The sequence below is a fragment of the Puma concolor genome, chromosome D1 (genome assembly GCF_028749965.1).
Source record: "Puma concolor isolate L17-30 chromosome D1, mPumCon1.1.hap2, whole genome shotgun sequence".
NCBI lineage: Eukaryota > Metazoa > Chordata > Mammalia > Carnivora > Felidae > Puma > Puma concolor.
This window is the reverse complement of record NC_141676.1, coordinates 3500328-3524082: the sequence shown is the minus strand read 5'-3', so window position 1 is coordinate 3524082 and position 23755 is coordinate 3500328.

The following is a 23755-nucleotide window of genomic DNA, read 5'->3' as shown; positions in this document are numbered from 1 at the left end:
TAAATAAATGTTAAAAACAAAAAGAAACCTACTTGGACACGCAGGGTGGCAGGGAAGCTGTGAGTTCTCCGCCTGCTGCCCTAGAAGGGAACAGAAAGAGGGGACCTGGGAGCAGAACAGCTCTGGCTCCGACAGATCTCTCTACTGGTGTCCGCGTCCCCGGCCTTTCCCAGAGGCAGGACTCCGGTGCTCACAGGGGAGACACGGATGCACCTGTCCTGAGCTCAGCCCTTGAGGCTCACACACTGCGGGCTCACCACCTTTGGCCACTTCCACGGGTGGAAAAGTGAGGCCCGGAGAGTTGGCAACAGTGCGGGAGGGACGGGGCTCAAGTTCAAAGCCATCTCGTGGGGCCCCAGATCTCCTGCCGCGTTTCTGCTCTGCACTGGCCCAGAAAAAGTGCCGGCCACCAGAGGACGTGGCTGAAGGCGGAGGGAAGCCCCGCTTGGCCGGAGAAGACCCTGGCTGGGGGGCTTATGGATGGGAAGGGTCCCCCAGCCAGGCTGATCCTAACCACCTGCCCAGGCAGGGGGCCGGTGGGGGGGCCCTGAGGGTCTGGGGGGGCATCTGGGAGCTGGGGTCCTCGAGGGGTCTGGGTGGGCCAGGAGAATCTGGGGGACCACAGAAGTCTGGGGGTTCTGGGGGAACCTCACAGGGTCTGGGGGGCCTCAGGGAGATCTGGGGGTTCCGGGGTATTCATAGTGGGACGCCCTGTCCTTGCTCATAGCCGCTTGACACTTCCCACGGTCACTGGACGTGACCGGCTCAGCGACGGTGAGTGAGGCCGAGGGGCCCAGCAACACCGGTGGAGAGGGAGGCGGAGCCTGCACAGCCTGGTAAGCAAGTGCTGGAGACCCATTGTTTCCTGGCTTTCCCCACTCTCCCGGGACGATGGGCGGTCTCTTCCCGAACTTGTCGCCAGGGTATTCCTGCACTGCCTGCATCCGGCAGAGGGGTGGGCGCTGGGACTCCCTCCGAGCAGGGTCCCTTCCCAAGGGTTCACCGGCCAGGCCAGCCGGTGGGGGTGGGGAGACCCGCCACCCCCCGTGAGCCTCCGGCAGGACCAGCAGTGAGTGGGCAGGGCCCTGGGCATCCCTCCACCATGGGAGCTGGGCCTGGCCACGACTCCAGGCAGTCTTCCTGAAGGAGGCGAGGCCCAGCAGGGCTTCGAAGGATAGGAAACGTCTGGATAGGCGGATGAGGGTGAGGTGGCCCAATGGGCAAGGCCCAGGTGAACCTGTCCCCCGTCTGCCGTGAGCAGATGGCCTGGGGCATATTCTCAGGGGCGTGGGCTATTCGTGTCTCTCCATGACATTTTTAAAAGATGTTTATTTATTTTTGAGGGGGGGGCGGGTAGGGGCAGAGGAGGTGGGGAGAGAGAATCTGAAACAGGCTCCAGGCTCCGAGCTGTCGGCACAGAGCCCGACGCGGGGCTTGAACTCACGGACCGCAAGATCGTGACCTGAGCCGAAATCGGACGCTGAGCAGACGGAGCCCCCCAGGCGCCCCTCCACAACGTTTTTAAATGTGTTCATCCTAGCAATCATGTCCTCCTCCGCACTCACACCCACACAGAATCACCTGGAAGGCTTCTGACTCCAGGGCTCAGGTCTTCACGTCTCACTCCTTAGTAAGGAGCCAAGAGATAACCAGGGCAGGGGCTCCGAGCCTTTTTCTGCAGCGTGGACTCTTGGGCGGCGTTGAATTCTCTGGAAAGCTCAGAACGTTGCTGGTAAATGCCGAACACAAAACGTGCGGGATGACAAACGAGGCGAACCGCACTGCACCCAAGGCAGCCAACCAAAGACTTTTCTCCCAATTAACGCGCGATCTAGAAACTGCTCTGCTTTGCCGACGCCTCGAATAAAACCCAGCGGCAGGTCGAGAAACTTGTATGATTTCGAGGGGTGCCGAGCGAAAACGACACGTCTGCAACCACCGTGGGGTGAAGCCGTCCGCGGTTTCTATCGGCCGCAAAGACACTCCGCCGTGTCACCACCACCCGCCTTCAAAATACCCACGAGCAGCCGGGGGTTGGCGGAAACGAAGATCCCCTCCAAGTCCACAGACCCCAGGTGAGGGACCCCTGACCCAGAAGGGCTGTGCCGCCGCCATTGTGTTCGTGGGTGGTCGTGTCAGGGAGGCCACGGCCTCACGCCTTGGCGCTCAGGGGGCACTTGGCCAGCTGGAAAGACACCGGGCACGGAAAGGTGCCTGCACGGGACAGGGCTCTGCTTTACTTTAGCATCGTGACAGTGGCACGATGTGTTGGCACGTGGGGTCCCCGGAACCGACGGCGGCTAACAGAGGCCAGCTGGATACGCAGAGACAGTCCCTCCTGGGGAAGGACACGGAGCCAATGAGACACTCCTCTCCTTTCTTTTAAATTTTTTAATGTTTGTTTATTGTTGGGAGAGAGGGCGGGGGAGGGGCAGGGAGACAGGGAGACCCAGAATCCCAAGCAGGCTCCAGGTTCCCAGCCGTCGGCACAGAGCCCCACGTGGGGCTCGAACCCACAAACCGTGAGATCGTGACCCGAGCCGAGGTCAGACGCTTAACCGACTGAGCCACCCGGGTGCCCCGACACTCCTCTCCTCAAGAAGGTTCTCGTTTTACTGTTTGAGGAGAGGGATCTTCCCATGAGGATTCAGAGAGGGGGCCAAACGGGCCCAGGAGCCCGGTCTTCTATTGCGGAGTCAGAATCCCTCCCCGCCCACCCCCGACAGGACTTCCTGTCTTCAGCCCCGTTCACCCTGTAAGAAGTTCGCCCCAGAACGCTGGGCGTCCCCTCAGCATCCCTGAAAGAAACCCAAGCTCCTGGTCTGGTGGCCCCTCCCCTTCCCAGCTCCGGCTCAGCCCACCCCTCGAGGCCATGCCTCCTACTCTACCTACTGTGCCCTTCCCACCCTCCCCCCAAGGAACCCTGACCCTCCCGAAGGTTCTGACGACACTCACAGGATATCCTCATCCCCCAAACTGACCTGCCCTCTCCACCAAGCACGGCCTCTACCTCTTGATCGTGGCCCGTTGTTTTGTGATGGTCTGCATGGGAGCCCGTCCCCACTTGGCCAAAACTCCCGGCAGGGAAAGCAAATGGTCCCCCACCCAGCCCGGCGCGGGAGATGCTGGGTAGCTCGGAGGCGAGGGCCTGACCCGGGTTGCCGGGGACTGCGGCAGGTGGCACGGGAGAGGGGGAGAAGGGCTGGGGCATCAGAAGGGACCCCGAGCGGGCTGAGAGAGGGCAGCAGACATGCACACGCCCCTCTGAGGTCCCAGGTCCAGCCGTAGAGCGGGGAGGCCCCCCGGGACGGCCACACCAAGCTCCCCCTGCCTTGCAACCTTCGAAGCGATGCAAGCTGTAAGACAGGACGAAGAAGAAGCTTGCTGTCTCCCCTCTCGGCTCCCCCACGACACATACCCTCGATCAATGAAAAAACCAAATAAATAAAAAGCCTTATTTGAATTTCTGCCCAAGCCTCTTCCAGAGGGCCTGGAAGCGGGGCACAAACAGAAACTCTGCCGAGCATCATCGAGTGCTGCGGTCTGTTGACCAAAAACAAGCCCATTGGCAAATCGGCAGGTGACATTTGCCCCGGGAAGATGAAAGGCTTGATTTGGGAACGTCCAAAAGAGTCGTTTAGATATTTGTATTGAGAGCAAAAATAAGAGTGGGGGGGGGCGGCAATAATTAAGTTAATAAAGTTTTTAGTGAACTTAGGAACAATGCGAGTATTTTAAAGCAATGACTTCCGCTGAGGTGTTTAAAACAGATTTTTACGAGCTGGTTTTTTGTTTCTTTCTCTTTTTTCTTGTTTTAAGTCTTGCTCCGTGCACAGCCTTCTACATTACTGTTCACCACCTTATTTTCAGTTCCTGAACCGTGATTTTTGCCCTGTGCCTGGGGAGGCCCCGCCTCGCCACTTACAGGGGGACAGATGGACAGGCTGGCTTCCCAGATTCGAAGATGCCTCGATGCTGGTCTGCAGAAGCCACGAGATGATAACCAAATTCCCGAGGGGCCAGGAGGCATTGGGGGGGGGGGCACCTAACACTGCCAGCCCTCAACTGCTGGGTGGTCTGTCTCCGCATGTCTCCCACCCGTAGCCCAGAACGGAGCCCCTGGGTGAGGAGGGGACCTCCCAGTACCACTGAGCCACGTGAGGTCAAGTGGACTGCTGTGGACTGAGAGTCTGTGTCCCCCTGAAATCCCTGCGTTGAAGTCCATCCCCCCACCATGTGTGGTGCCTGGAGCTGGGTCTGTAGGCGGCGCTTAAGGTCAGGTGAGATCACGAAGGTGGGAGGGCCCCGAGACAGGATTCGCACCCTCGTAAGAGGGAGGCGAGAGCTCGCTCGCTCTCTCTCTCCGCCGTGTGAGCACGCGGCGAGAAGGCGGCCATCCAGCGGCCTCTCGAGCTTTAAAAATGTCCCCCGTCCTGAGGACCAGCAGGCTTGTGACAGCCCAGCCCAGGGCTCTCCATGGGCCCCGCGTGGCCTTCCCTCATCTCCTGGCTCGGAAGCCTTGGCACTCTCCAGCTGCTCCCCAGCATTCCTTTCTGGGCCAAGAGTTCCCTCCACATCAAATGCGGGTCTCACTTCGAACCCACGGGGGCAAGAAATCCAGTCTCAGGAATGATATTCGAGGCGGGGCTACTTCTTGAAGACACACGTGAAATGTATCACTTAGTAAAATCCCTGATGTACTCAGTACTCAGTACTCAGTGCATTCGTCCCTCTAGCAGGCAGGCAGAGAACGACTCCCCGGAGCCAGTCACGGCTCTGGGATACAGGAGGGGACCAGGGGGGCCCTGGACGGACCCGGGTCCTGCCCCGCGGAGCTCACATCCAAGTGCACACACAAATAAGCGACTTGCAGAGCATGTCAAAAAGCAATGCATCCCAGAGAAAAGAAGAGGCGAGGGGGCGGCACATGCTGGGCAGAGGGGTGCTCTGGGCAGGGAAGGCTGCACTGAGAAGGTCACATCTGGAGAGTTCAAGTCCATGAGAGAGCCAGCTGTGCTGAGAGCTGGGGGAGCAGCCAGTGCAAAGGTCCTGAGGCAGGGGCCTGTCTGATGTGCCGAGAGACCTGCCAGGAGGCTGGGCCACAGGAAATCACAGTGGGGAAGGACACGGAGAGCAGGAAGGGTGAAGAAGGACAGGACCTGGGGGCATTGGAGGACTCTGGCTTTCCTCTGAGCGACATGGGGAACCGCTTGCAGAGGCTGCAGGGGGATTGGAGCCAGCCACGAATGCTCCAGCCCTGTCTCCCTCCAGGCACGGGACAGGACTGCACTTGGAGACCAGTGAAGTGTCTGCAAAAGCAGTGTCCCTCCCGAACTGGCACTTTCAAAGCCAGAGCACGCTTGGTCAGCTACGTGCCCCCTCTGGCTCCGTGACCCGCCACCTCGTCTGAGACAGTCGTGCCTGGGCCCCTGGGACGGCCCGGAGCTGAGCCCCTCGCTGACCCACTCGACAAACGAGCAAGAAGGCTTTGCTGTCTCCGACAGCGAGGATGGTGATTTTGTTCCCACAGCGGGACGCAGCCTGACTCGGCGACCGAGGAGCTGCGCAGGGTGGGGGTGGGGGGGGGGGGACATCACCATGATCCGGCCCAGAGGCCGTGGTGGCTCGGGGAGAAGAACAGCAGGGGAGGGGTGAGGGGTGGCCAGGGTCTAGACCGACTTGGGCAGCGAGGCGGAAAGGCCTTGCCGCTGGCCTAGACGTGGGTGTGAGTGGAAACGTGGGCCAAGGTTGACCGCCGACTTTTTGCTGGAGCTGGAGGGATGGGAGGAAGACCCGCCCCAACGGGGAGGCTGCAGGTGGGGAGGTGGGGGGCGGTGTCAGGAGTCTGGACACACAGGTGGCCAGGGCAGATGTAAAATGGCGGCACCACACAGGAATGTGGGGTCCCGGGCCAAGTCCTGGCTGAACAGGTCAAGCCGGGGTGATCTGCTTACACAATCCTGGGATGGGACGGAAGCTCCTGACCTTTGGGCCATCTGGGTCACCCGCAAGCTGGCCTCGTTGGCCATCTGACGGGGAGCTCTATCCTGCCACGCCCGGTATGGACACGGGGATCCGATGACCTGAGTCCCACCCCAGACCCCCTTCTCCAACCCCGAGCCTGGCCTTCAGAGCCAACCTGTCGGGCGCCTGCCACTTTCCTGGGTGCCGTAGGGGGACAGGGCAAGGGTCTTTCCGCTCTCAGAATGCCCCCCTCTCAACAAAGCCCCCGTCTCGCCTACCAGGTCCAGCTGCCCGTGGTTCTGGCTGCCGTTCCCACCCCGATGCAGACCTGAGCCTCACCCGCCCTTCCTTGAGCCGTTTCAACCCTTTCCTAAAACCAGAGCCTCGTAAACCAATTCGGGAAGATGATGGCACGTAAAAAAAAAAAGTGTATCAACCGTGCCTTACGGACACATCACACAACTAGAATGTGCATGTAACCTAAAAGAGATTTCGAGAGCAATTAAAAATCAAATAACTGCGTATCTGTTTACGCGGGGAACGCAAAACGCTTATTCAACGGCCATAAGAGCCTAAGAAGAGGGAAACAGGAAACAGAGAGCAGAAGAAACAGTAACGGTGATGAGCCCGTCCCTGCCGACAGGGGAGAGCTGATGGCTAAAAAAATCCAGGAAATTCACAAGCCCTCCTGAAGGTCATTCAGAGCTTGAACTCGGCAGGGTTTGGGGTGGGGGGTCAGTTTACACCACAGAGATCAATTGGCAAAAACCACGAGTCGGGGCTTCTCTTCCCAATGAGCCCGTTGCCCTGCACACCATCAGATTTACTAAAGCCCGGAGCTTTTTCACTGGTATTTTTAGGAATACGATCCATTCGTGGTGAGATCTACAATTGCCCTTGAAATTCCAAAATTCCCCTTGAAGCAGCGGGAGGGAGAAGGGTGTGTGCACGTACATGGGTGTGCTCACTGGAAGAAATTAAAGTTTGAAAGATTTCTACACTCCTATATAAGCCCTGAGAAAAGTCTGAGAAGAGCTACAAAAAAGTATGGCCAATGGATCTGGGCGGTGATATTACAAGTGCTCTCTCTCTCTCTCTCTCTTTTTTCTTATTTTTGTTTTCCATTATAAACATGTATTACTTGTATGTTGGGAATATTTTATTTTCTCAGATTTATTCTAACAAGCTTAAAGGAACACAGAATAGCGTTTTTCCCATCCATGTAAAAGAAGCAAATTCTGAGAAAAGAAATAGAAGTATTTCATTGGAGACAAGACGGAAGGGCTTGAATATGTTTTTTAAAAATGAACTTCTCCGACTTCAAGCCATATCACAAAGCTGTCATCATCAAGAAAGTATGGTACTGGCACAAGAACAGACACTCAGGTCCATGGAACAGAATAGAGAACCCAGAAATGGACCCACAAACGTATGGCCAACTCATCTTTGACAAAGCAGGAAGGAATATCCAATGGAATAAAGGCGGTCTCTTCAGCAAGTGGTGCTGGGAAAAGTGGACAGCGACATGCAGAAGAATGAACCTGGACCACTTTCTTACACCAGACACAAAAATAAACTGAAAATGGATGAAAGACCTCAATGTAAGACAGGAAGCCATCAAAATCCTCGAGGAGAAAGCAGGCAAAAACCTCTCTGATCTTGGACACAGCAACTTCTTACTCAACACGTCTCCGGAAGCAAGGGAAACAGAAACAAAAATTAACTATTGGAACCTCATCAAAATCAAAAGCTTCTGCACAGCGAAGGAAAAAATCAGCAAAACTGAAAGACAACCGACAGAATGGGAGAAGGTATTTGCAAACAACATATCAGATAAAGGGTTAGTATCCAAAATCTATAAAGAAGTTATCAAACTCAACACCCAAAAAATAATCCAGAAAAGAAATGGGCAAAAGACATGAATAGACACTTCTCCAAGGAAGACATCCAGATGGCTGACCGACACATGAAAAAATGCTCCACATCACTCATCATCAGGAAAATACAAATCAAAACCACGGTGAGACACCACCTGACACCGGTCAGAATGGCTCACATGAGCAACTCAGGCAACGACAGATGTTGGCAAGGATGCGGAGAAAGAGGATCTCTTTTGCGTTGTTGGTGGGAATGCAAGCTGGTGCAGCCACTCTGGAAAACAGTATGGAGGGTCCTCAAAAAAGTAAAAATAGAACTACCCTACGACCCAGCAATCGCACTACTAGGCATTTATCCACGGGATAGAGGTGTGCTGTTTCGAAGGGACACACGCACCCCCATGGTTACAGCAGCGCTATCGACAACAGCCACGGTATGGAAAGAGCCCAAATGTCCATCGATGGATGAATGGATAAAGGTGTGGTATATAGATACAATGGAGTATTTCTCGGCAATCAAAAAGAATGAAATCTTGCCATTCGCAACTACGTGGATGGAACTGGAGGGTATTACGCTAAGTGAAATTAGTCAGAGAAAGACAAATATATGACTTCACTCATATGAGGACTTTAAGACACAGAACAGATGAACACAAGGGAAGGGAAGCAAAAATAATATAAAAACAGGAGAGGGACAAAACAGAAAAGACCCTTAAATATGGAGAACAGAGGGTTACTGGAGGGGGTGTGGGGCGGGAGGGGCTAAGTGGGTCAGGGGCACTAAGGAATCTACTCCTGAAATCATTGTTGCCCTAGATGCTAACTTGGATGTAAATTAAATTTAAAAAATGAGCTCCTTCTATAACCGTATTTTTGAGTGATGAAATGCAAAAAAGAGTTACAGCAAGGGTGTGGAACATGAGGAATAAACATAGATAAATATGGTGAACCCTCCAGGTCTGTGAAGGAACCGTCACTATACAATATACGAGATTGACATCCAGTCTCAACTCAATAAGCGGTCAAAGAAGAAGGAAATACAACGTCTACACCAGAAGATTCAGATAACAAACAGGCATGTGGAAAACTTCAAAGCTTCTTCACTGGCAATTAAAGAACGCTGAACAAGATGGAAGTGTCACGATCGCGGCTGTTAATCCAGCCGAAAAGAAACAAAGTGGTAGGGCCCTGGGGTGAGGGAGCTGCGGGAAATCAGCGCCCCCCCCCCCCACACCGACAGTGCCCACCACAATCTGCTTCTGTCTGGCGAGTACTCTGACCGCCCTTTTCGTCCCACTGAGGAGAAAAGACAAGCTATTTGTACTCTTTTACGTGACTTTCGAAAATATGCTCCGAGGCAGTGTTTCCCAAGCAAGACTTTTGGAAGCCTGACGAAGGATGTCAGCAGATGTGACACAAAAAGCGTCCTGGTCACAAGCAAGCATGCCTCCGTGCTGCAGGACTTCTCAGTGCCTTTTCGCACAGAGAATCTCCAAGAGCAGGTGGGATTGACCCAATGAATTTGATCTCAGAATCTTTTTTTTAATTTTTTTTTAATGTTTATTTATTTTTGAGAGAGAGAGACACCAAGCCCAAGTAGGAGAGGTGCAGAGAGAGAGAGAGGGAGACACAGAAGCAGAAGCAGGCTCCGGGCTCTGAGCTGTCAGCACAAAGCCCCACTCGAGGCTCAAACCCACAAGCCGTGAGATCACGACCTGGGCCGAAGTCGGATGCTTAACCGACCGACTGAGTCACCCAGGCGCCCCTGATCTCCCGATCTTTTTACGGTAACTTTATGAACGCCTCACAGGGCAGTCTCACGAGACTGCCGGAAATCAGACTGAGCAAAAGAGACGTGTTTTGTACAAGGATGTTATTTCTAAGAGTGCAAACTTTGAAGCCACCTGAATTTACCCCAGCGTAGGAAAGCTTACCCAGTTCAGCTATAGTTAGTAAAAGATAGGCCCCCTCCGGTTGGCCAGGTAGAGAAGCAGGCTCTTTCTATTTCTTCTTGAAGTCACTGTGCAGAGTCGGGCAGGAGAGCGTGGTGGTCCGTCACTGGAGCCCCGCTCGCCCGGTTGCCATCGCTCAGGGTCCCCGTTTAACTGGGAAAACCAACTTGGACTCCATTATCATCGGGTCCAGAGATGTTATCAAAAATCACATGCCCTGCTGAAGTCACACCGGAAGGTATACTTAGCCCTAGATGTTTGCGTATCTTTGTTAACCTTTAGGAAGGGGAAGAAACAGAGCCTGCTTCCCCATCGATAGTGTCAGCTCAGCTAACCGACCGGCCCCTGATTAGATCTGACTTTGAGTCGGGACCAGAAAGTTGCACCGTAGAAACTCATTCGCGTCTCTTGGAGTCTCCTGGGCTGCTGGTTTGTCTGCCTTCTGTGTCCTGGTAAGGGTGCCTGCCGGCAAATTCCTGCCCTTCCCCCGGCCAGATGGAGGGGAGCCGGGAATGGACCCCACTTTGGTCACGTGGGAGGCAGGGGGAGGTGAACCAAAGATACACAGGTATAAAACCAGACCATCGGAAACTATACAGGTGCCAGCGTAGAATGAATGTATGTTCTCGAGGGCGACATGGGGAATGCAGGTCCGGGGAGCCTGAAGGGACAGCGAGGGGGTCCCACAGGTGGCTACTGACTCCTCCACCCCACCCCCACCCCCTCCCTCTCCCCACTCCCATCCCTCTCTCCGTCAGCCTCCCCAACCATCGCTGCCCTCCTCCCAATTTACCCACAACATTTAACACACGCGCACACAGACGCTTAGCGTCTGTCTGTCTTCTCCGTGGCCCAACCTCGGTGATTTAGGAAGCAGGAGAAATGTACTGATGTGGTCACTAGCCACAAAGAGCCCTTGTGTTCCTGGTGACATTCAGATGACCCTGACCATCAGGAAGATCTCTTGGGGCAAACGCCCGACCTGGACGGGCCCGTAGCCATCGCTCTTCAAGCCAAACACACATCTTCTAACCCTTCCTTCCTTCCTTCTCTGGTCCAGCATAGCTGTGCGAAGCCCGAGAGCGTGCCAGGCCCCCAGGTGGGCTAAGGACGGTTCCCGTCTGCCTCAAAAAGTTTACAGTTGAGGACGCGGATAACCTCGAACACCCACATCTAACAGAAACGAAAGCCAACAGCGGTGTGCATTTCCATCTCGGCGGTGAACGAGACCGATGGCTTGTCTTCCCGGATTTTCAAAGCCAGCCATGAGAGGGCCCAGCCTCCCCGGCCGGCCGCGGCCCCAGGAGCAGAGCCTTTGCACCGCCAGCTTTGATGGCCCCCTGTGCGGGCGGCGTCTGGTCCCAGGCGGAGGTTTGCAAGTTTATCACATTAACTGTGCCCAATCCCTCGAATCCAAATTACAGGCCGAAGCCACAAAATTGTCTCCCAATCAGAGGCCTCTTGCTGAACGCCCCCACAAACACCAGTTCCCCTTAATCAGGGGCGAGGGGACGGCCCAACGCGCTCTGCTACGGGGAACACACTCACTTTCCCCATTTTGCAAAGTTCCCGGGCAGCCTCCCTGTTCTTTCCTCCCCGCACTCTCGCGACGAGGGTTTGTGCCTCGCAAGCCGGGGTCCCACGACAAACGCCCACGCGGAGGGCCCTGGACGGGTGCCAGCAATGCCTCCCCCGCCCCGCCAAGGTCGGCCTGGGACCGTCCTGGGGCCCTGGTGCTCCGGTGCGGGGCACGTCGTCGAGGGGACCCCGAAGGCCAGGAGCCCCTGGGCTCTTGCGATTTCCGAGAGCCTCCTTGGCAAACAGATCCCCAGGCCTCAGCCCACCTCTCTGTCAAAGCCCAGAGCTCGCTTTTCCAGACTCCAAAGGCTCCCAGGAGAGGTCTTCCCTGGAGGCCAGGCTCGTGGGGGGCTCTCCCTTCCGTGGGCTCCCGGGAGGGCCGGGCTGGTGATTGTAGAACATCTTCTGGGCGGGGGAGGGGGTTGGGCAGCCGCCGAGGGCACCCGCCGGGGAGTGACATCATGAGGCAGAGTGCTCAAGGGCGGCAGGCAGGGCGGGTGGGGGAAGGGAGCAGGTACACAGACCCGGGGACGATGGTCACAACCGGGGCTCTACTCTACGAGCCGGCTTTATGGTCAGTCTTGAAGTTGAGGAACATGGGCCTTCTGGCGGGTCCTGCTTCAGCACTGAGCTGGCTGTCCTGCGTCTTTCGCGTCTCCAAGGAAGTTGTAGCATCAGTGTGCCAACGTCCGCAGAATAACGCGCCGGGAGCTGGATCGTAACTGCTTCGAACCTGCACACCAAGCTGGGAAGAGCCGATAGCTTGACCGGTGGTCTTCCCAGGCATGGACGGGAATCTCTCCTCATCTGGTCAGATCTTTGATTTCGCTCATCAGAGGTCCGTGCGTTTCGCCGGGTACATCTTGTACGTGTCTTGTTGGACTTAATACCTAAGTGTTTCACTCTTGGGGGGCGCTAATGAAAGCGGCATTGTGGGTGCTCTGTTTCGGTTTTAGTTTTTATTTATTTTGAGAGAGAGAGAGAGAGAGAGCACAAGCAGGGGAGGGGCAGAGAGAGAGAGAGACAGAATCCCAAGCAGGCTCTGCACTGTCAGCACAGAGCCTGATGCAGGGCTTTGAACTCACGAACCGTGAGGTCGTGACCTGAGCTGAAATCAAGAGTGAGACGTTCAACCGACGGAGCCTCCCAGGAGCCCCATTTTTTTTTAAGTTTACTCAGGAAAGATGGCCGCTCTTTCGGCCCCAGCCCAGGTGGCCAGAGAGGAGAGAGAGAGCATGGCACGTTTTAGGCTGCATCTGGTGGTTCCCGTTTGCACCCCCCCTGCTTTCGGCCCACGCCTGGCATCCTAGGAGGCAGAGTCCAGGCCTCCCCTGCTCCTAAGTGGTCACCACCCGGTGCTGGGAAGGCCTGGCCTCGCATTTACAAAGTGTCTACCCTGGGGCCGACTAAACTCTACCTAACACCAGCCTCCCGCTCCTTCGTCCGCTGGAAGAATTTGTCCTGAGAATTTAGGATTCTCCCGAGCTGATGACTGGGGCCGGGGCCGCTCATCCGAGATGGAAAGGATCCCCGTGTGGTTACTGCCTGATGAACTACAGGGTCTGGTTCAGGGGTTCCAAGGACAACCACGGGGGGACCGGCGGGGCGGGCGGTTGCTGGAAAACGCCCGAGTATCTTTGGAGTTGTTTCTGGTTGGATTCCTTTTTCTCGTTTCTAAAATAATATTTGTTCATAAGAGAATACAGTGGATGGAAAACACATAGAATATAAAAATAAGGGCACCTGCGGGGCTCGGGTCATGATCTCACGGTTCGTGAGTTCGAGTCCCACGTCGGGAGAGCTCGAGCCCCGCTTCGAGTAAGACACAAGCCCTGTTTTGGGTGAGCTCCACCCCTCTCTCTCTCTCTCTCCCCCTTGTGGGATTCTCTCTCCCTATCTCTGCCCCTCCCTCACTTGCGTCCTCTCTCTTTCAAATAAATAAACAAACAAAAGTCATGCGCTATCTAAACAGAAAAACAAAAAAGAACATAAAACTAAACTAAAATATAGACGGAAGGGGAAAACATCGTTCCCATCCCCCCTCCCCCCCCAAGTCTCAGCTCCTCCCGTCTCGTCCTACGTCCTTCGAACCAGCTGTGTCTGTCCTACAGTTGAGCTAGTGATGCCTGGATATGTTTGTATCTTGCTTTTTCCCCTTAATGTTCTCTCATCCTCCGAATACACCAGAAGTTCTGTCCCCCCCCTCCCCCCCGGTTATCGGACACGAGCTCGCCTCAAGGGTGACTCTCACAGGCACATACGTGGCAGGGGAGCCGCGGGTCCCGCCGGACGCGAGCGCTCTCAGTGCTGGTGCCCGGCTCGTCGGGTTTTGTGGCAATCGACAAACACCAGCGCTGACGGATTTAGGTAGAAAAGGAAACCCAGAGGCAGAAAACAGGCAGGAATGGGGGGAAGTAAGACACGCCCCACGTCCTGCCCCGCGAGGACTCTGTACTGTCCCCACCATGACTCTGTGGATGACTGCCCCGGCCCAGGCCCTGTCACCAGACCCCGTGACCTCAGGGACAGAACAGACACAGCCCCGCACTTGCATGTGCACCTGACAAGGACAAAGTTGTGGGATTCGTGCGGGAAACAGTCAGCTTAAGCCGCACCTAGACCAGGCACAACTCAACATCTCCCACGGCACCCACGGCTCTGTCCCCACCTGTGCCCCTATGCCCGCACTTCCTCAACCTGGAAACCCCACCCAGGTCCACGAGCCTCCGGAATGGCCTCCTGCGTCATTCACGTCCCTGTGCAGCGCCCCCCCCCCCCACAGTGCTCCAGGACCGGTCTACGTGACCAACAGCATGTGGCGGAACGATAGCATTCCACTTTTCCAATGAGGCTGCGAAAGGCTGCAGCCTCTGTTTTGGGCTGTCTCCGTTTCCGAGCCGTGTGTGAGGACCAGGAGGTGAGGCAGCCCCGCGGACACCTCACTGCAGCCTCACGAGGCACCTGGAGCCAGGCCGCTTGACCAGGCGTCTCCTGGCTTCCTGACCTTCAGCCACTGCTCGAGAAAGTGCCGGCTGTTGTACGTTGCTGGGTGCCGGGCTGATTCGTTACACAGCAGTAGGTAACTCATACACACCCGCAATCACCCTCGGGCGAGTTCGCGGGAGGTTCCCTGGTTTCTTCCTTCCTGCTCCCCCGCCATCGGCCACTGCCCTGTTACGGGACTCACGCGGCCCCTGTGGGTAGGTCCACTTATCCACGCTCCTTGACAGTGGGGATGGTGACTGTTCTGAACAGAGGCCCCTAAGATTATTTTCTCTTTTTCAGGTTGACCTCCTGGGTTACGTCTGGGACGCTAAAGGTGCGGGTTGAGTCGGTGAGAATCAGAGCTGAGGCTCCACAGATGCCTGTGCCAGGGCTCCTGGCAATGTCTACCCTCCCCTCCAGCTTCACAGGGCATGGATGGACGCACGGCTACACAGGACGCATGGCTACTTAGGACGCACGGCTACATAGGACGCACGGCTACTTAGGACGCACGGCTACATAGGACGCACGGCTACTTAGGACGCACGGCTACATAGGACGCACGGCTACTTAGGACGCATGGCTACACAGGACGCACGGCTACACAGGACGCACGGCTACATAGGACGCACGGCTACTTAGGACGCACGGCTACACAGGACGCACGGCTACACAGGACGCACGGCTACATAGGACGCACGGCTACTTAGGACGCACGGCTACATAGGACGCACGGCTACATAGGACGCACGGCTACTTAGGATGCACGGCTACTTAGGAGCTGATCCTACAGAGGCTCTTAAGTCACAGCCAAAAACATTCCTTATAAATGTCTGTGGTTCCAGACGCTCTGAGCTCCCTGCGGAAGGAAAAGGAGGAAATATGGAAGCAGGGACAAGGGTGAGGCAGGAGGTGGCAAATGGTTGAGAGATCCTCTCTCAAAGTGTCCAGGTCTGTCTCGGGTCTCCTGGGTCCCAGAGAGCTAACGCCCGGGGAACCGACCCCCAACTGGAGGTGCGCTCAGGATGAGCCCCGCTACACAAGAGGCACAAGAAACCACACGAAACCTTGCTCACGGGCACTCAGGAGGGCATGATTCTGACAGAGGAGGGGGGGTGAAGGAAAAACCCAAGGACCACCATGTGGGCACAAGTCTTCTTTGGGGGGTGACGAAAATGTCCTACAATGAGATCTTGGTGATGGCTGCACAACTCTGGGAATAGACTGAAAACCACTGGCTTGTACACTTTAAATGAGTGAACTTTACGCTACATAAATTATATCTCAATAAAGCTGTTTTTAAAAAAAGTGAACCTCGCGATTCTAGGTGCTTTGTGATGTGCCTCTTTCTCCTGGATTTTAGAGTCAGACAGAGCCAGGAGGCATCCCAGCTCCGCCATGGCCACATGAGCCTGCCGGCCTCGATTTCCTCATCTGTAAAATGGGGGTAAAGGGGGTAATTTTTTTTTAATGTTTATTTTTGAGACAGAGAGAGAGACAGAGCACAAGCAGGGGAGAGGCAGAGAGGGAGACACAGAATCCGAAGCAGGCTCCAGGCTCTGAGCTGTCAGCACAGAGCCCGCGTTGGGGCTCAAACCCACAGACCTCGAGATCGTGACCTGAGCCGAAGTCGGACGCCCAACCAGTCGAGCCACCCAGGCCCCCGAGACTCTTTGCTTTTGAGGGAAGAGAATACCCTGCACTTTTCTCCCTTAGGGTTTTCTCTGTGCTGTTCAAACATCTAGAACATTCTCTCCTGCCTCCTTGCCTGTTCATTCTGTGCCCTTCCTCATTCTTGGGTGAAGCCTTTCTCTTCGCCCCCGTCCGAATGCGAATGGTAATCAGAATGCTCGGTACTTCTATGTCCGGAGAGGACAGTGGTGGCCTGCAGAAGGCACCTGCCAATTTGGCCATGAACTCTCACTCAGAAGCAATTTCCAGGCACTATATCTCAGGTGTCCATGGAAAGCCCCTGGAGGACAGAGACTGTGACTCAGTCATGTTTGAGGTCTGTCTCCCTGCCCCCAAACAGTTAAGAAGGCCTGACTCAAACCAAGTCCTTGGCAAACACAAGGATGTGACTGTCTATTCTAAGCGGCCACAAAGCACACCCCCTGTTTCTCCCTCTCCCCAGCCCTAGCGGGTTAAACGGTGCCCCCCAAAAAGACATGTCTACCTCCCCACCACCAGAGCCTGCGAATCTGACCTTATTTGGGAAAAAAAAAAAAAAAAGAAAAGGTCTTTGCAGATGTAACCAAGTGAAGGATCTTGAGATGATATCATCTCGGGTTATCCGTGTGGGTCCTAAATCCAAGGAAGTGTCCTTATAAGAGAGGAAGAGGGAACACAGAAGAGTGGCCACAGGAAGACAGAGGCAGAGGCTGGAGGGGTTCAGCCACCAGCCCAGGGACACCTGAAGCCCCCAGAGGCTGAAAGAGGCAGGAAAGAGCCTCCCCCGGAGCCTCTGGGGGGAGCATGGCCCTGCTTCTTGATTTGGGACACTGGCCTCCAGGCCGTGACGGAACAAATGTCCGTCATTTTAAGGCCCCCGGTGGGTGGCCCTTTGTAACAGCGGTCTCTCCAAGGCCAAGGGAGGGTTGAGGCTGAAGGTAGAGGCTGAGGACTCAGCTGGCCCACCCTACCCCACCCCTTCTCTCTGGTATTGGTAAATATTCTGTGGATGGTCAGCTAAGGAAGCACCATGGGGCTGGATGTAATACCGAGGTCTTTATTCCACACCCGGCTCAGGGTCCTAATCCCCACACCCCCCTCCCCGCCACGGACTTAGGACCCAGCCGTTCACTCCACGTCTCCCCATCTCCCACCTCTCTCTACAGGCTCCCAAGTCACGAGGCTGCCCAGGAGTTGGTCCCCCGCCCCCAGCGTGAGGACTAAAGGTCAGCGCATCCCTCTGGGTCAAGGACAGACACCTCCCGGGCAAGGTGCTCCTTGCTGAGGGCGTCCTACATGCTCAGTACTGAAGCAGGAGAGGGAAGGGAGCCAGGAAGGCCCTGGGAGCTGGTGGGACGTCAGCTGTCGGCTGCATCTAACGTTGCATTTTGCCTGAAAGCTCTCCAGCTGGTACTTCCAGCCTTCTCTCTGGGTCAGAAGGAAACCAGGCAGCTCAGTCCAAAGGCACAAAGGGCAATAAATACCCAGAGTCCTGGGGGCACAGGAATCCCACCCCCCCACCCCCCCGCCAGGCGGGCAGGCCCAGGGGCCCTCTCTCCTCTAGAAGCTCCAACTACACTTAAATGTTTAAGCCAGGCTCCTTGACCCTCTCCATCCTCCCCTTGGGCAGGCGGTGCCCCGGCCGTGGGCTGACACGGTCAGCCTCCCGGCTTGTTACACTTGTGCCTCTCGGCTTCTAGCCGCATCACGTTGACCCACGTCTTTGGCCAATGTCACTTGTGATTGCCTCCCCACTTCCCCTTGAGTAGAGAGTGGATCTTTTTACGCAAAGGGATGTCAGGCACAAGCCCTGTTCATCCAGAGACCTGAGCAGTGCCTTGCGGGACCGGCCCTCTTGGACCCAGCAGAACCGCCCCCCCCCCCCCCCCCCCCACTTTATATCCTTTGTTCTTGTATGGCCGCTTGTGCCCCTGATGGACGCGCTTCCTTTTTAAGTAAGCTTGTCTACTCCTTTGCCAGGGTGAGAAGGAAGGAGGGAAGATTAACACGGCTCGACTTCTCTTTAATTTAAAAATGCATTCTAGGGGGCGCCTGGGTGGCGCAGTCGGTTAAGCGTCCGACTTCAGCCAGGTCAAGATCTCGCGGTCCGTGAGTTCGAGCCCCGCGTCAGGCTCGCGTCAGGCTCGCGTCAGGCTCGCGTCAGGCTCGCGTCAGGCTCGCATCAGGCTCTGGGCTGATGGCTCGGAGCCTGGAGCCTGTTTCCGATTCTGTGTCTCCCTCTCTCTCTGCCCCTCCCCCGTTCATGCTCTGTCTCTCTCTGTCCCAAAAATAAATAAACGTTGAAAAAAAAAAATTAAAAAAAAAAAAATAAAAATGCATTCTAGGATTTAGGTCTCCTGTCCACGGCCAGCTCAGGAGAACTCAACAAGTAAAAGCAAGTTACAGACTAGAGAGTCATTTTTAAATCCTCTTTCTGAATGTAAACGGAGATGTTTAATCAATTCCACATACACCACGCATCACATGGCCTTCCTTCTGCACAAGAACAAATACATGAATGAATACATTGAACAGGCCTTGACATACACCAGGCCAGGCCGGGCTGCTCACTGCTTCACACATATTACCTTAATCGCTCTGCTCCGTGGCCTTGGGAAGAGTGAGGCCATACCCCATTTTACACATGAAGACAGGGGTTTCCCCAAGACCGCACGGCTCCTGGCAGATGCATGTGGGTGACGGGCTTGGCCGCTTCGCAAACGTGGCTGCAAACTTCCTGATATCTTGAAAAAAGGGCTCGGCTTTGCGTGAATTCTTGAAAAGATAGATTATTATCCTTATCGGCTTCAAAGGCCCCTGAAATCGTTCTGACGGTGCCCACGACACCGAGGGAGGTGCAGGCTAAGGGCATAGACACGCTGCCAGCCGCATGAGGCTGGATAAGGTGCCTCAGTTTCCCCACCCACCAAGTGTGTTTCTGAGGTTTGTTTGGAAGGTGAAATGCACGATAGCAATGAGCTTGGGGGTGGGGTACCTTGCAGGAGAAGCGAGGAATGAGGACAGGTACCTGAGTGAAAGATGGCTCTCCAAATTTTGCAGTAGGTCCTAGGCAAAAATGGGCATGCCTCACATTTTGGGGGGGGGAGGGGGACAGCCTTTCCCTCCCACCCCCATCCCCCCTTTGGTGATTGTGGGGAGAGCCATCTGTCCACTGGGGATTGGGGGAGGTGGCGCTATCTGGAGCCCTCTCACCCCTCCCAGCAGGGGGGAGGGACCTCAGCCTAGCCCCAGTCCTCTGGGTTCCAGTGGGACCCAGGAGGCAGGGGCAGGCGTCCTGACCGTCAAGGTCTTCTGCTCAGGATCCAGGGATGCGCTGGACTCTTTGTCTGGAACCGATCCTCAGAAAAAGACCCTTAAGGACTTTACAAAAAAAAAATTTATAGCCAGCTTATTGGGCTTTTCCCTATGGGCTAAGCTCCTCTCAGCTTCCCAGTCCGACTGAGCCACCCACTGAGTTTGAAGAAGGAAAAGGAGGAGAAAACGATCCGATCCGAAGCCGCAGCTCCTCTGAAGAGCTTTGTCACCGCTGGGAAGGCACTCACTCGTCTGGTTCGGTCGTGTTCCTCAGATGGACAGTCACCCAATTACAAATAGCAGTGGGGCCTGAGACTCTTCCGGCCCGCCTTTACAAATGAGTATGTCATCACTCCAGCAATACAACTCTTGTTACGTTTAAAAACACAAAAAAAAACAACAAACAACAAAAAAGCGATCTATGCAGAGGAGAGAGAGGTGAGGGCTGCTGGGTAGGGTGGCTGGAACTGGCCTCCGCGCCCCGCACCCTGGGAGGTCTGCACGCGCTCCGGGGCCGCGGATGCGCGCCTTCTCCAAGCCCTACGGTAAGCGCGGCGCGCAGAGCAACCACGTGGCGGCGGAACCGAGGCCGGGCGGGAATGTGCGGAATGCGCGGCGCGGCCCTGAGCTGCTCCGGAGCCAAGGCCCAGGTTCCCGGGCGCGCGCTCTCGCCTCCCATCTCTCCCCAATCGGACCGCACCCCGGCCCCCCGCCGATCGCCCAGGACTCGCGGGAGTAGGTCGAACCCCGCGCAAGCACCCCGGCGGGGTTTGGTGTTAGACCGCGGCCCTTTGGGCCCCTCGGACTCCGCGTGCCCAGAACTCCCCAGAGGGTCCAGACCCGCGATCCGCCCCCAGCCCTCACGGCGCGAGGCCAAGGGACCCAAGAGCAGGGGTGCTGGGCGTTGGGCGTGCAACCCCAATTTGCGCACCTGGAAAAAAAATTGTCCTTCCCTTTCCCCTCCTGGCAAGTGTCTGGAGCCGCAGAACTCGGAGGTTCCCCATAATAAAGACCCCGGCCATCCCTCCATCCACCCCCAAGGCCAAAGCGAAGGCTGGGAACGCTTTGGGGCATCCCAAGGGCACAAAGAAGCAGGCACGAGGATGTGGGGTCCTCCCCCAACACGGTCTCCGGGAAAGCGCGGGGATGGGGAGCGAGTGACAAGTCCTCCAAGGCGAATGAGGGGGCGTCCAGCCCTTCCCGGGCGGGGCGGGAGCACGCGGGAGTCCACAAGGGTATCAGTGCGGGTCCTCGTCCGGGAAGGTCCGGCGCGGATGAGCCACCCCTCTTGCTTCCGCGGCGCCCCCGCGAGTCGCCGCAGCGGCGCTCCGCGCCCTGGTCAGGGGCGGGGTCTGCTCCACCTCGGGTAGGCCTTGGCCCTGCCCGGCCCCGGGACACGCGGACACGTCTTGGCCTCCTAGGTCATTACCCCCGCCCCCCAACCGATTTCTTTACCTCGGTTGGAGGTGGTTATCTGCTCGGTCTGGGCTCCCACTCCGCGACACTTGGCTAGAGACCGGCCAGGGGCCTGAGCCAAGAGTCCAGGGAATTCCTAGCGAACTTTGGGGTTTCATACAATAGCTCAGGACACCAGGCGATGCGTTTTGAGGGACGAAGTTCAAGGCGTTGGATTCTTCTTTCACCCCTAAGACTGCACCTTCTTCCTAGGGAAACCGGGGGCGTTGTGAGCCACCACGCCCACACCTGTTGGGGTTTGCCCTTTAACTCCGGGCACATCGTGCCCACAGCCCTCAGAGCTGGGAGCGGAGTGCCCCGTCCCCGCATCCCGCCAGGCGGACGACCGGGACTCGGGTAGGGGGTTAGTCCGTGTGTGGCTGGAATTAACTCTCAGGGGCGGAAACGCACATGGGCGGCTTGGGACGGTGGGAGGTGCGGCTGCCCCCGTTCCCAACGTGGGACCGTTCCCAGGTGGGCGCCGGAGCCGGAGTTCGTCCCGGCACGCCCCGCAGCTTTGGAGCGCCCGGGTGGGCACCGCAGAGCCCAGGCGGAGCTACTGCGGCAGGCACGTGGACCTCCGGGCGCGCCCGAGGCGAGCAGGGTGGGGGAAGGGGAGCCCCCGCGCCGGGGGACCCCGTGGCCAGCATTCGGAAGCGTTTTCCAGAGCGACTTAAGGGCTTAACAATGGAAAACTCGCGGAGCTGGAGCCAGGTCCTTTCAAGTTGCCGCCAGGTATGCGGCTGCAGGTGACCCCACCTGGGTGCGCCAGCTCGGGTCCTGTGTGGGGTGGGCGGCTGCGGGAGGTCGAGGCCGGGGGAAGAGCTCCACTGGGCCTCGCACCCCCCTCCCCGAAGCCCCACCGCGGGCCGGCGCGCAGCCGCAGTGCGTCCAGGGGTCGGCGCCGCGGCGGGCCGGTTCCTGAATGAACGCGCTCCCTTCCCCCGCTGAATGAAGGTTCCCACAGCCAGGGACGGTGGCAAACGCGCCGGCCGCGGAATTCGCCCTCTCGGGGCCGAAGATCCACCGCGGCCGCCGTCTCCCCTGGGGGTGGTGAGCGAGGGGGCCAGGAAAGCGGGAAGGTGATTTCGGTTACTTTGGGCTTTTCTTTCCAACCAACGTAGTGCCTTCCCGATTGGGCCGCTGGCCCTTTGTCTCCAAATAGTCACCGAGAAATAAACGCAGAGCACTTTAAATGAGCCCAGGACTCGCAGTTCCTGCTTCGTGGTGGGGTTTTTTAAAGGCAGTGCAAAATTAAACTGCAACAGAAAAGTGTTTTTTTTTTTTTAAGTTGCTTTTCTCTTTGGGACACACACACACACACACACACACACACAGACACACACATTAAATTAAAAACGCGCCCTCGGCTCTCCTAGAAGCGGCCGCCCTTAAGGGCCCGGAGCTGTCGGCCCCCTCTGCAGCCCCAGGGACGCGTTTCTGGGCTCCCCGGGGTGGGGGCTGGGCCGCTGGCGTTCCCCGCCAGGCCCCAAATTCCTGCGCCTCCCCCGCGGGTTCCTGGACGGCTCTTCACGCTCGCCGGCCGGGCTTGCACTTTTGCGCCCGTCCCTGAGCGGGGAAATCAACGAAGTTCCTAGTCGAGATCTGCCCGGTCCGCCTAGTAACAGCGCCGCGCCCCCATTGGCTCATGCTAATTCCAGTTTCCTCTGTCTTTCTCCCGGGTTAGGGGGAAGCTCCCTCCCGGACCCGGAGCCCGTTTAGCCGTAGTGGGCGAGCCTCTTTATGACCCGCTGCCCCTCGCCGTCGCCCGCCGCCCCGGGCCGGACCGGACCGAGGCGCTCGCGGGGCTCGGTCCCCTCGCCCCCCGGGGCAGAAGCGGCCCGGTGAGAGCGCGCAGCCCCATAAATCATCGGGGCAGCCGCCCGGTCGGGATTTTATGAATGAAAAAGCAGTCGGGCCGCCCTCGTGCGCGGGCTGCTGCTGCGAGGCACCGGCGTGCCCGGGGCGAAGTTGAGCGTGGGTGCCCGGGGAGGGGGGACACGGCGGTGGGCGCTCCCCGCCCGGGCCACCCACCGCTTACGAGGCGTGAGCCGGGGGTAATTACCCTCCTGGACCCGGAATATTCGTAACCCTAATACCCGGCGGGGGAGGGGGAGCGGGAAGAATCAGCCCTGGAAGTGGGGGGGGGGGGGGGGTCCTGTCTTGCTGCGTGTGCCCTTGGCGAAGGGGAGGGGGCTTTTTCATCCGTATTTTTTGAGCCTTTACTGCTAAGAGGATACGACGGTTTGATGACGCTCCACTATGTCCAGAGGGAAGTAAATGAAGTTTTCTTAAGTGGGGGCAGGTAGTGTAAAAACTTTTTTTAAAAGTTAAGACAGGGCAAAATGTCCTTTTATTTAAAAAAAAAAGGCAACCGAAGAAGACTAAATCTTAAAAACTTTTTTAAGACCACTTTTCTGTGTTCTTTTGTATATCTCTTAGTTTAGCGATAACATTGGGTTCCCTCTGGTATAACCACAAATACGTATAGATTTTGTTTAAAACCAGATCAGTACACCCATTTCTTTAACTTGGAATTGTTCTAATTTTTGCCAGCCCCTGCCATCCCCCCACAGGCTCACGAATGCAGCCCGGGGCTGATTGTAAAAGGTGCAGAGGTGTCCACACCCCCCAGCAAAACCGATTAGGAAGCTTCTGGTGGTCTTGTCACAGAGACGCGACTAATATTTCCAACGATTTAATTTATTTTTAATTAAAAAATGAGGCAGGACAGAGACAACTTGTTTTCGCAGCCTTCCATCCAGGGTGTTTTTCTAGCTGTTAAATTGCCGGGACGGGGGTGGGGGGCTGGGGAGATTGGGGATCCCTAAAAGGATGTACTGGTCAAGGTAGGGAGCCAACTCGCAGATCCCCCAGGCGAGGAGGACAGGATGAAGGAAATGCTGGCCACCATCTTGGGCTGCTGCTGGAATTTTCGGGCATTTATTTTATTTATTT